This window comes from Amblyomma maculatum, unplaced genomic scaffold (genome assembly GCF_055883805.1).
Source record: "Amblyomma maculatum isolate TAMU_Amacu unplaced genomic scaffold, ASM5588380v1 scaffold_27, whole genome shotgun sequence".
Taxonomy (NCBI): Eukaryota; Metazoa; Arthropoda; class Arachnida; order Ixodida; family Ixodidae; genus Amblyomma; species Amblyomma maculatum.
In genome coordinates, this window is record NW_028146752.1 from 1,403,960 (window position 1) to 1,416,861 (window position 12,902).

At 46.1% G+C, this 12,902-nt stretch overlaps 1 pseudogene; it reads right to left on the reverse strand.

Moving 5' to 3' along the window:
- Nucleotides 1–5,626: 5,626 nt before the first annotated feature.
- The window catches only part of LOC146170931 (uncharacterized), a 57,012-nt pseudogene continuing 49,736 nt past the window's right edge, over nucleotides 5,627–12,902 (reverse strand).

Consider the following 12,902-nt stretch of genomic DNA (forward strand, 5'->3'; position numbering starts at 1 on the left):
CGATGATGTAATTGGCAAGCATCTTACCGACCTAGCTTTGAATTACCTGGTGTTCTGAATGGGACACACAATATGGGCACTGCTTTTGTCTGACCCACCGCACGGCAACCAATGTTGAAAATGTAGCTGTCAGCAAGCAGAAGCTTCTGCAGATCATGTGCGAGATCGTGTGGTAGATCTTGCGCAGTCATCCTGGGGATAATACCAGATCTGGGCTGGGCAGGGGCACTAGGAACTCCAGAGTTAGACTCGTGCTTGAGAACAGAGACTGTGCATATCGCTCAGTGAGGACAGGTCAGCAAGTGCAATGCCTTTGGGGAGAACCTGTGGCGATAAGCTAAAGTTCAGGATAGGCAGAGTGGCTTGATTTTGATGGATGAGATGGGGAAGTGCAGCATTACGTTGCAGAGCGACATCAGTGACAGAGCAGACAAGATAATCAGGAATGGCTAGATTGGGCACTACAGGGACATAGACGGCAGCTTCCGGTGGCAGACGATCGAATGTGGTGGAGCGAAGTTGGCAAGATAGGTCGTCAGAACAGATAGGCGAATCGAGGCGCTGAAGACCAGCAGAACAGTCAATGAGGGTGGAATGAGCAGATAAAATGTTGAGCCCGAGAATTATGTTTTGAGGACAGCTGTGCAGAACAGGCAAAGGAACAGAAGTATGGTGATCGGCAGCACTTACACGAGCAATACGCATGCCGGCTACAGCAGCAAAACTGCCGTTGGCTACGCTTACGGTGGATGTCGTTGCTAGGGTCATAACTTTCTTTAAGTGACGGCGAAAAGAGGAGCTCAGAACAGATACCTGGGCACAAGTGAGAACAATGGCAGGAACTGAAACAATGTCCTCAAAAATAACGATCAAGTTACTTGGTAAAGCAGAGGTCGGTAGAGGATTTTCAGTCCGGGTCAAGAATGCAGCGTCACCTCCGGGAGCTGCATTTCCTAGTTTCCTGTGAAGTGGCTGGTGTAGGAAAGCGACGAGCTGCGGCGAGGAACAGGAGGGCGGGAGCGGCGGGGTTGCGGGGAAAGCGACTTCGGGTCGGTGTGGGAGGAACTTGGTCGGGTGCTTGAGACGGAAAATGCGATGCATATTGGCATGATGGGTAAAATCATACCGATTGCTGAACAAGCAGGGTACTGAGTGCCAACGGCTTGCGGTATGGTATGTCAGTGGCGGGAGATGTGTCCCACACAATGACATAAAAAGCATATGGCTGCATGATTACAGCCTTATCGCGGGTGGAAACCATTCTGGGGAGTGGTAGTAGCAATACCAGGAGGTTCCGGAATAGTGCAGTGTTTGTCCATAATGTGGCCTGTGGAGATCTCTATGTTAGCAACCTCTTGGTGGACGACTTCTTTGAGCAAGGAAACTGTAGCAAGGAGGGTAATGGAAGAGCAGTGGGAACTACCGGTGCCAGTGCCTCTAATTCTTGGCGCATGATGCGGGTGAAGTTATCTGGTGCAGCCGGCTGCCTTAAAGTCGTTCGATCAGCGCAGGTGGAAGTAGCAGTGGCGATCGGCAGCTGGTTAAAAAAAGGCGATATTCGACGAAATTTACCTTGTTCAAAGAGCCGACAGATATGCAACTAGGCATCGACGGTTGCTAAGTCTTTACATAGTAGAAGATTGAAGAAATCGTTGCAATACCTTTGAGGACATGGCCGATTTTGCCTTCTTCAGTTCATGCCCTTGTAAACATTGTGACACAAAACAATAACATTTTGTGTGCAGGCAACCTATGGCTCTGTGGCTGTTTGTGTGCTTGATGTCTGGTCTTTCTTGGTGGCGAGGGCTTACCAAACAGGTCATGCATCTTTTGCTACAAACTCTCTATGAACTTAGTTCTGGTTCATGTGTGATATACCACTTGTGTGCTGTGCCAGTCAAAAAGAAGAGAAGGTTGGCTACTATCAGAGTGGCATTCCACCGATAATTCACGCTGGCATGCTCATATAGGTTCGAGCCAGTCGTCTACGTCGACGCTGTTGTCAGTGCTACAGAATGGTCCAGGGTCGCGGGGCTGGACCATGACGACAGTTTGCTGGGCCATTGAAGAAGAGTGTCTGGGATGGCAGGAATAGATATGTTGATGGGTCCAATGCGGCAACCGCTGTGGAGGACTAGTGTGGAGTACAGGGATTGAATTGCAGCCTCCACCAAAATCTTATGGTGCCAACAGACTCATTCTGCTGCTATGCCTTGATATCGCTGCCCAGTTAACCCAGTCTGCTTTATATAGCACACTAGAGGATATAGTATGGTCGCCCAGTTGACCGCATGCACTTCAGTGTCGTCATCTCTCCCCAAAACCCCTCAAGTCTTCTTCACCTCAATATCAGTGCTCCAGGTCTAAAGCAATCTCGAGCCCTGCGCTATGGCATCCTATATAATAGGCCATATGATCCTTCATGTTAAATCCCAAATACTACTACAGTCCAGCCTACTATAACAGCCGCAGATATACCGAAGCTCGCTTATTACGAACGAGGGCGATGCTAGCGTCAAAATATATATTGGGGCAATGGCACAATCTCTCATATAGAACGAACTGTTGTGGCCTCAACACTCGGTTAGAGCGAACGCGAAGCTGTCGGGCCCCCGTAGTTTACCGAGCCGGCGGTGTTTGGCGCAGTTTCAATAGACTGCGAACCCGTGGCAGGCGAATTTCGCGCATTTCGTGTTCCCCAGACACAACGCGAACACAGAGCGCACAAAGCATCTCCCGGCGCTCCTTTGCGGGTAAAATAAAGTAAAAAAAGAATAAGCGCGCGTTGAAAAATGAAAACGAAAAAGCGCGCGCGCGCGGTGACAAAGAGAACGTGGCGCCGCCCGCGTCGCTGTGATGCATCCACGTGATCTGCGTCGGCCAATACGGAAAGTCAAGCGTCTGCTCTACCGGCTCAAACCGGTTCTCCATTTGTTGCTCCGTTGCCACCCCGCGCTGAGGGCATTGCGCCGTCGATTCTTTCTGTGCGATGGCACTGCGTTGACATCGTTGCCGCCTCCGTGCCTTTCCCAGATCGGGGAGTTGAAGGCTGCCTCAATACGCGAGCCCAAGGACTTGACTTGCGCCTGGTGCGATGAAGGACTGTACGCCGACCTCTTCAGGTGCTTAAAGGAAAAATGGCCATCGCAACGAAGATGGCCATTGCTATTGAACTTGCTCAAGGTGCAAAAAACTGCGAACTGGTCAAGAAGTACGGACTGTCGAAATCGACCATTTCAACCATTGCTAAGGGCAAGGAAAAGATTCTTGGTGCTACCATGAATGCCGATTCGACGACTAGAAAGCGCCTTCGGAAGGCGACCTACGCGGACGTTGAGGACGCACTGCTGAAGTGGTTCGCTGGCGCCCGGTCTCGCAACGTTCCGATCAGTGGACCGCTGATGTCTCCAAGGCTAATGACTTCGCCTTCCTTTTGGACTTTCCCGATTTCAGCCCAGGCAATGGATGGCTTCACCGGTTTAAGGCTCGCCACGGAATTGTTTTCAAGGCGGTCGTCGGCGAGGCCGCGTGTGCGAACAACGAGGACGTCGATGCGTGGCTTTCCGACAACCTCCCAACAATCCCGAGCTATGCTCCACGGGACGTTTACAATGCCGACGAGACTGCGTTGTTTTATCAGATGTTGCCATCTAAAACGCATGCCTTGAAAGGCGACAAGTGCGCAGGAGGGAAGAACAGCAAGTTGCGCATAACCATTCTTCTGTGTGTCAATATCGAAGGCAGTGACCGGCGGCTGCCTTTTGTCATTGGCAAGTCACGTAAGCCGCGATGCTTTGGAAGCTAAGTGCCCGTACTCTACAGGAACAATACAAAAGCCTGGAGGAGTCGTGACTTATTTGCCGAGTGGCTTGTTCAGTTCGACCACGACATGGCACGAAAAAATAGGAAGGTCCTGCTCGTGCTGGATAACTGTGCGGCTCATCATGTGCAGCCTTCCTTTAGTACGGTGACAGTGCTCTTCTTGCTTCCCAATGCAACCTGCAAAAATCAGCCGCTGGATATGGGCATCATTCATGTGTTCAAGGTGTGCTACCGGCAGCGCGTCATCCAATGCTTGTTGATCGCGATTGATGCTGCCATGCCAGTTCGCATCAGCTTGCTTGCCACCGTGGAGATGTTCAAAGCGGCGTGGATGGAACTCACCGCGGAGTGCATAGCAAATTACTTCCGCAAGGCGAGTTTTATGGGCCCAGGCACCGAGGACGCCATAGATCACCCACCGGAAGGCCGGTCGCACGAGGACTTGTGGCAACGCGTTGTTGACACGCAACTGGCTGGACCTGACGTTGCCTGGGACGATTTCGTTTCTGCTGATGGCGACGCCGACATTGCAGAGCCATGCACTGACGAAGCTATTGTGCGTGAAGTACGAGCCCTTCCTGACTGCCCAGAGACCGACGAGGACGATGACGAGGATGCTGCTCTACCCCCGGTTGCTGTGAACGCTTCAACCGCAATCGGTTACATCGCGTCGATTAAGGAACTCGTGTGCAGCAGAGGCCTTGGCGATGAACATAATACCGCGCTGGAAAAATTAGAAACGGCAATGATGCGATCAGCTTTGAAGAAGCAGACATGCATCACGGACTGTTTTCAAAAATAAAGTTAACTTTCGTCTCGTTTGCTCTTTTTGCCCGTATTATAGTTGGTCCACTTACTACAAACTTTGGATACAAGGAATAAATGCCGCGTGACGATCAAGTTCGTTATATATGGGCTGGACTGTACTGCCATACCCTCGGTGTTTGGAATGGGATATCGGATAAAATATAATCCCTGGTCCTTTTGGCTTACTTTATGATGCAAGTATTATGGTGCTTAGCTTTCCTCTGTTTTGAAAGGCAAAACGTGGATCCAAGGTTGCACATACTAGTAATGACCTGTCAACTCTTGTTGTAGTCCTCAGTCCTCATTCTTGTGGTGTCACAAAAAATGATCCGTACCAATTCGCCCAGCTTTTGACCCTTTTGAAAGAAGGTTTAGCATTGCAAGGTGATCATGAATTTGATGTCTATAAATGGTGTGCTGCGTAAATAGTTGTACTTAAAAGGACACATGCAGAACAAAAACAGATACCACAGATCATGCATTCTTCACCTTCAGAACATGAATTAAGATTAAGATGAAGTAAAAGACATACACACTTTTCATACATGTGTTTGTCACCTATTTCCTTTCTGTGCCTGAATTCCTCAGCATAAGATTTAAAAACTGCACGTTTTAGCAAAGTTAAGACGAAGAATGTGTGATGCATGTTTGTTTTTGTACTTCATGTGTCTTTTTCAGTGAAACAAGTTATGAAGCTGACCACTTGCTGAACTATGAATCTAATGTAGCCTTGCACTTGGCACATTGCCACGCACATTTTCGCTGAGCTTATGGCCACGTTTTCCCTTCTTGGCTGCATTTGTTTGAGGTGGCCGACCAGCAGGAACACGCTTTGAACGTCTTGTGAGCCCAGGTCGTCGTCGGGGCAGGCTCATTGGCTGAACCTTGATTTTTCTCCCACTTCGTCTGGTCACTCGTGGTGCTGCCTTTAGCCGAAGCATCAGCGCGTAGGTTCCGCTGCTGGTAGTGACACCGCTGACTGCGGTAGCCAAGTCCTTCACCAGGGGCTCGGGTTGGCTATGGAGGGAACTTGTCGCATAGCCAGCTCCAGGGCGTGGCACGCATCTTCATGGTCCTGCATATTATTTAAGTAGAAGTAAATACTCATTCTCTGCTGATATTTTTAGCTGTATCAATAAGGAACAGCATCACAACATACTAAGTTGCTTTTTAATAGCATAATAGCATTTCTTGTGTCGAACTGACTATAGCAAATTGAATGAGATGCAAAAGGTACCTGAACATACCTCATCGGTACTTCTGCATGGAGCCATTGTTGAAGACAGTTTGCCACTAGACACACGTGCCTGTTCTTGAAATTCTGCTGGCTCAAAGGTGTCGTGCTTTACATCCATCAGAAGCTGGCTGCTGGAGGTGCTAGCTTTGTCCTCTGTAAGTTCTTTCTGAGCGTAGCAATGTTCCATGTGTACAGTAACTGGAGAAGGAGTGGGTATTTCTTCCTGCTGGGCTTGCAAGGGCTCAAAGAAGGCTTCTGAAAGGCATCTTTCCCCAAGTGCTAGCTGTGACAGCAAAGTGCAATCTACAGACGTCAGCTGTGGACTGTTTGGAAAGAGGCCACCAACCCAGACAGCATTGGCCGACTGCCGACCTATGGCCGGTCATCGGCAGCTGGTCGGCAGCCGACCTGCCGGCATTCGGTGCTCGGTCGAATGACGGCCCATGGTTGGCCATGTACCAGGTAGGACGGAAGTCGGCCATCAACCAAGGCCCAAGCTCAGGCACCCAACTGAACGCCGACCAATCCGGCCACGGTAGCTCGGTCAATGGGTGGCCCATGGCCGGCCATGTATTAGGTAGGGCAGAAGTCGGCCAGCATCCATGGCCCGAGCTTGTAACCCCGACTGAACGCCGACCTGTTTGCCACGGTAGCTCGGTCAATGGGTGGCCCATGGCCGGCCATGTATTAGGTAGGGCAGAAGTCGGCCAGCAGCCATGGCCCGAGCTTGTAACCCCGACTGAACGCCGACCTGTTTGGCAACGGTTGCTCGGGCATTTGGCTGCCCACAGTCGGCCGCGTGCCATGTTGGCCAGGAAGCCGGCTAGCACTCACGACCCAATATGCCTGTAGTGGACGCCGATTACCTCCCTGGATCTACTTAACATCTTGTACAAATCCAGTTGTCAGTGAGAACGCGCATACAAAACAAAACCGCGTGGTCGTAGCACGATCATGTGACATTAAATTAGTGATTAGAAGACAGCTTTTTCATTGCCGAGAAAGAAAACGTTGCCGCAAGTTGATCGAATAAATGACCGTTTTCTGCGCGCAGGAACTAAGCGCAGCATCGTATGTTTACCTGGGGAAAGGACCGAATACGATGTGTGCACTTTCTAGATGCAATCCCTCAAAAATGAAAAGTCGGAAGACTGTCGAGTTTGCCATTTTAGTTTCACACGGTGGTAAAAAAAAAGAAAAAATGGCAGCTTTTCGCATAGACTGCGAGCATGGCAAGCCCCCCTATTGCAGCAGTACAGAAAATGTTGTGGATTCCGTACGTTTTTCGCATCACACTTACAGAAAACAAGCGGATTTCATACGTTCGTTACGGAAGTCCTTGCGGAACTTACGGATTTCATGCTGCGGATGCGGATGGTCGTGTGCGGAGAGCATATAGACGTCATGCGATTGATACGGATGTTCTAATAGAGTGTACGGAGCTTGTACGGCGATTGCGGACGGATGTGTGCGGAGCATACGGATTCCTCACTGACATGATGCGGTAACTACGGAGTGCGTACGGTTGATGCGGATACTCCGTTCCGCGTAAGCGGAAACCTCGCTGTACAGGCCGGCAAATGCGGAAGAAACGGACTTCACCACAGCTACTCGCTTGAGCCACGTGTCCCGAACGCAGTCGTTGCAAATAATTAATGAGGCTGTTTCGCTCACTTTTTATACATTTATTGAGAGAATCATACGTATATGTATAAGCCATGTAAAGACTAGCTATGGCTCGCGGTGACAATTAAGACGCACCAAAAAATGGCTCGCGCGGCGGTAATAGCAGTTGCAGACGCACTGCAGTCGATCGGTAGCATGAACGATCGCCACGCCTTGGCCGCTATCACTTTGCATGTTATCAGCGTTCATTGAACGCACGGATATGTACCGAAAACAACCGCGAACTTCGGAAGAAAACAATAGCACGGTACTATTCATTCTTCTCCGCAATCCGTTCGCGGGTGATTGTGTCATTGCCGATGTTTGCTTAGAAGCGTTTTTTTGGTGACGCTGCGCAATTGTGATGAGTTGCTTGAGCCTGAAAAGCTGAGTGACCGAAGGGATTTGAAAACAGTGCTACATGTGTTTTAATAGAGGTTCACAAGAATATCAGCATGCATGTGAGCCTTCTGAAAGGGTTCATCTTCTGCAATTTAATTTCATTTATTTTCCCCTGAGGGCATTACATAAGGGGGGAGCAAACTTAATATGCAATGCGAGCAAGAACGGGAAAACATTGGAACAACAAGAAAACAGAAACGAGAGAAATAGTGCATGGCCGGGTTAAACGGAACAATATGAAAAGTAAAAATAACAACATACCATAAGTAAATGATGCCGAAACTGTTATATAAATCTATGTTATATGCATGAAGTATTAAACACGCGAAAAAAGGCAAGACAATGTAAGCGCTGTCTCCTGCCCCCCCACCCCCCCCCCGCGCGCCCACAATTCCGCCGACGTCACCATCAATGCCTTCACAAAAGTTGGTCGTTCAGTTTTACCCTGAATGATTTACAATCAGTACATGATACGATGGTGTTTGGCAGGGCGTTCCACATATTGCGTCTGGAAAAATGAAGAATTTAGCGCTAATAACGTGCAGCAGTTAATATGTGCAATGCTATTATTTGGTAGCAACTTTACTGGATTAAGTGAGTGATGAGCATTTTGCATTTTGGAGGTGCTAAAATTCTTCAAAAACAAAGTCAATCTTGTTTTAAACAATACTCTGATGCCCCCCAGGTTCTTTATCTTTTGCAAGTCAATTCACAGTTTCATCTCACGTTCATAAGTTTTTGAAAAGTTCGTTTGAAGGCAGGTTGTCTCACACCAATACAGTCAGAATGGCTCTGGATGTTATCACAAAACACAAGTCCGGCTACATAAAACAGGAATCTAACTTTCTTAAGTGAAGGGGGTTCTGAACACATACAGAGCATGAACAAACAGCAACTTTAATGATAGATGAAATGCAACTTGAAGCAAATTTTGATCGCAAAGCTGGCTTGGCTGCTATTTAGTTGTGAAGCCCTGCGAAAGCCGTCCACATATTCATGCTCCAGGGGTTCTTCAAACAGACACACACATTCTACCTGTGGCACAACTTGATGCTAAGGTGCTGCATGACTTTCTTTGGAAGCTTATTATTGACCTGGAGGCATCTGCTTTTTGAATTAGAGCATTGATATCAGACAATAACTTCATAAATAGGAAAGCTATGTGAATCTTTGCTTAGCCTGCAAGGCAATAGCATTGTGTACCAGCATCCTGCCAATCCCTCATGCCCCCTATTTCTTCTAGTAGACCTAATTTACTTGCTTAAGTGTAGTTTTGTTTAGCTAAGTGTATAACCTTCATTTTGCAGGCACTACTTCAAAATATCTATGGCATATTTATTGCTGGGTACAAGTAAAGAGAAAGCAGCAGCTGGTATTTAGCTACAGTTAGAAGCACCCTGTACCCTGTAGAGTATAATGACAATGTGATTTACAACATGCTCAAGAAAACAGTAACCAGCTTGAACTTTAGAGTAGTTAAATGCACCTTAATACAAAACAGCAAGACACTGAAAATATTCTGTTAGCAGCTAGCAGCAAAGTTTTGCCATCACTGCACTCCCACGTTTATTAACAGTAGCTGCGTCTTAAAAATTGTGGGCCATACTGAGTGACATTTCATCATAATCTAGTCAGAGTGCACTGTACAAAGCATATGCTCACTATGATGGCTCAGTGCTTACAGGGCTTGATATAAACCCAAAGACGAATTCAATCCTAGCCACAGTGGTTGCTTTTCAATGGAGGTGAAAAGAATGGTGCCTGTCTACTGTACAATTCCACTGCACATTTAAAAAAAAAACCACAGATGATTGAAATTGCCATAACCATCAAGAGGGTTTCTAGTTGGGCTAGTTGGTGACTGACATGTTCAAACATTGTTGTGCTTAAGAACAACTGACGTAAAGAACGATGTGAAACACAAAAGTGCAAACTATCAACTGAAATTTTATTGCGATGAACATACATATATAGCATTACACATAACAACATCACAAAAATCGACAGCAAAGTAGCTATTGTCTCAAGGGTGAATGTGATATCTCCTTCACAAAAAAAAAGAAAAAAAACCATTTGTCTCCTTTTCTTTATTTTCCCAAGAATTCCCTTTCTTTTTTCGATAGAGAGACCAAAGGGTCGCTTACACATGTCCCATTCCCGGATTCGATACAGTGGGCCTCCCACAGTTCCCTTGTTAGCTTGTCTTTAGATTTCAGAAGAACTGTCGTCTCATTGAAAAATGGTGCACAATCTTTGCATCTAGCGCAGTGTGGCACCAGACTTCCAGATACACTAATTTGGTTACAGTTGTACCTGTGCTCTCTGAGCCTTTATTTAAGGCATCTTCCCGTTTGCCCCACATATGCACGACCGCATGAGAGCGTGCATATTTTTTTGTGAAGGAGATGTCACGTTCACCCTTGAGACGATAGCTACTTTGCTGACTTGTCGATTTTTGTGATGTTGGTATGTGTAATGCTATATCTGTGTGTTCATCACAATAAAATTTCAGTTGATAGTTTGTGCTCTTGTCTTTCGTGTCGTTCTTTACGTCAGTGTTTCTTAAGAGCAACGATGTTTAAACATTGCCATAACCCATCATGGCAGCATCTCTCATAGACTAAGTCACTTTGGGATGTTAAACCCTATAAGCCAAACTGAGAGTACAAGCAAAGTATTAAATCTTAATCCCGCTCAATAAGGTTTGGCAAATCACATACATATATGCTGTGTCATCAGCTGGAAATTCAATGAGAAGGCATGATGCTGCAATATCATTCAATTTCAATATTGACAGAGCAGTCAGAAGAGACAAAAAGCACTCAGTAATGTGTCTTCGCAGCCTGTGTGTACTATCAATGTAAACCAGTTTCTTACAAAGAAAAATAGTACTAGTACCATCAAAATGATGGCCTCTGCTGACAGGCTAGGTGTGCAGTTGGCATGACCAAGAAGACATGCTCCATCAATATGTGTGTAGCTGTAGCAGTAAGTGGATTAGCTAGCATGGCAATAATGAGGTCTTTCACTTATCTCTCAAAAGAATGAAGTGTTGAGCTACAGCTGTTGTAGCATTATCAGCTTCTCCGCCACCTTATTTGGCACCCATTTTGCACCAGTTATCATTTTAATGAGCCTGCCACTCCCATTCTCAAAAACAAAAACACTATGTCCCCACAGATATCCAAAGTTTCTAATAGCTGCTACGAGGTGAAGCAATTGATGCAGATTGAATATCATCATTTGCCGGTTATAGAGTCTTCATCCAACAAACTCCTGTAGCAAGTGACCTGCACCACAGAAATGAACAAATAAAGCATGTATTAGCCCTGGCAAAACATTCTGTGCAATAAGCAAAACAATTGCAAAGGCAGGAAAGTTGGGTTTGTTCAGCCTGTTGTGATAGGATCTGCTGTATTTGACTGGGTGCCCATTTTATTTCCCTGGGGAATATTATTCATTTTAGCTATATGCTAAAATATGACTATAAAGCATACATTGGCATCTTCATGCACAATCTCACACATGGATTCTGGTTAGTTCAATTGTCCGACAAATATCAAATTTGATACTCTGCATGGATTAACAAATTTTTTATCTCTATTAAAATGAAGTGATACCTTGTTAACTGAAATCACGCCTTGTAAAATGCACTGCATTATTTAATGCGCAATATCCACAATGGTAGACGTATACCAGTTAACAGCTCCGTGTCATTTCAACCCCCTGGGGTTCTTCAAAGTGCACTGGTGTCATGCAGTACACGGGTGCCTTGCTTTTCATCTCCAATGAAAAGCAGCAGTCATGTCCTGTGTTTGAACTTGCATCCTTGGGCACAGCGATCAAGTGCCCTAACCACTGATCCTTTGCAGAGGGGCAAATCCACGAAGAGTGCAAGCTCAACTGTTACTTAGTATTTGAACAGCTACTATTATTATGTTGTGACATCCAGCAATTGCTTTGTCTGCAGAATGTGTAAATGACAATAGTTACAGCTCTCATTTAGTTTAATTGAAGCCAGTGATTGCAATCCCTGTACATTTTGAAATATGTCGTATGTATCTTTCTTATTAATCTCTTTTATGTCATGCATAATTGTTAGAAAAGTGTGAACTATTAAAATATTGAAACAACATAGCTGAATAAAATTTTTCAACTTACCAGTATGCTATAGCTGTTCTTCACTCAACTCTTCTAAAAGTAGTATGAATACTGCACCAACAAGCATCATGAAATTCGGTTAGGGAAGGATGCCTGAATAGCACAGCACAGTATAAAATAGGAGCCACATCTTGCCACCGGTTGGTAGTGGCATGTACATCTCAGGTCAATAATGTGTCAGAGCATATACTACAATGATAACAGAGTTGTATAAAAGAGTGTTGTTTACATATATGTATATGAACTTCAACTTGTATTATTTGCTCCCTTGCCTTGTTTCAGACAGATGTGAAAATATTGCAAGAGAAAATTTCACATCAAAAGTTGAGAAATAAATTATTGTAAATTTGACAATTTTTAATCATGCCACCCCCCGCCCCCCCCCCCCCTTATCATGTCCTGCATTTCACTAGTAGGAAAATGGTCACCCAGAAGTGCACTCATTTTTTTTTTATTATTATTCAAAGGCTTGCCATGTGGCATAGAATGAGGCTGTCTTCTTAAAGGAAGTCATGCAGTCTATTTTCTTCAAGAAACCGGAGCAAGCTCCGGCTCTTAATATTGTCCATTAGCCACACGTATAAATGTTCCTCCCTCGTAGCCGACAGTCCAACTTCTTGTAGTTGTCTTATTCTTGACGGCTGCATTCATGGGCACGTTCATAAAAGGTGGCGAAGACCCACCTCGGCAGTTGGCCTTGTACACTTAGGGCATGTACTCTGCACTGCATCCTCTTCAGAGCCCCGTCGGCATGTCACCGATGGGGTAAGGGCCCTAATCCTTGTAAGGGACACCTCTCTCGTTATGT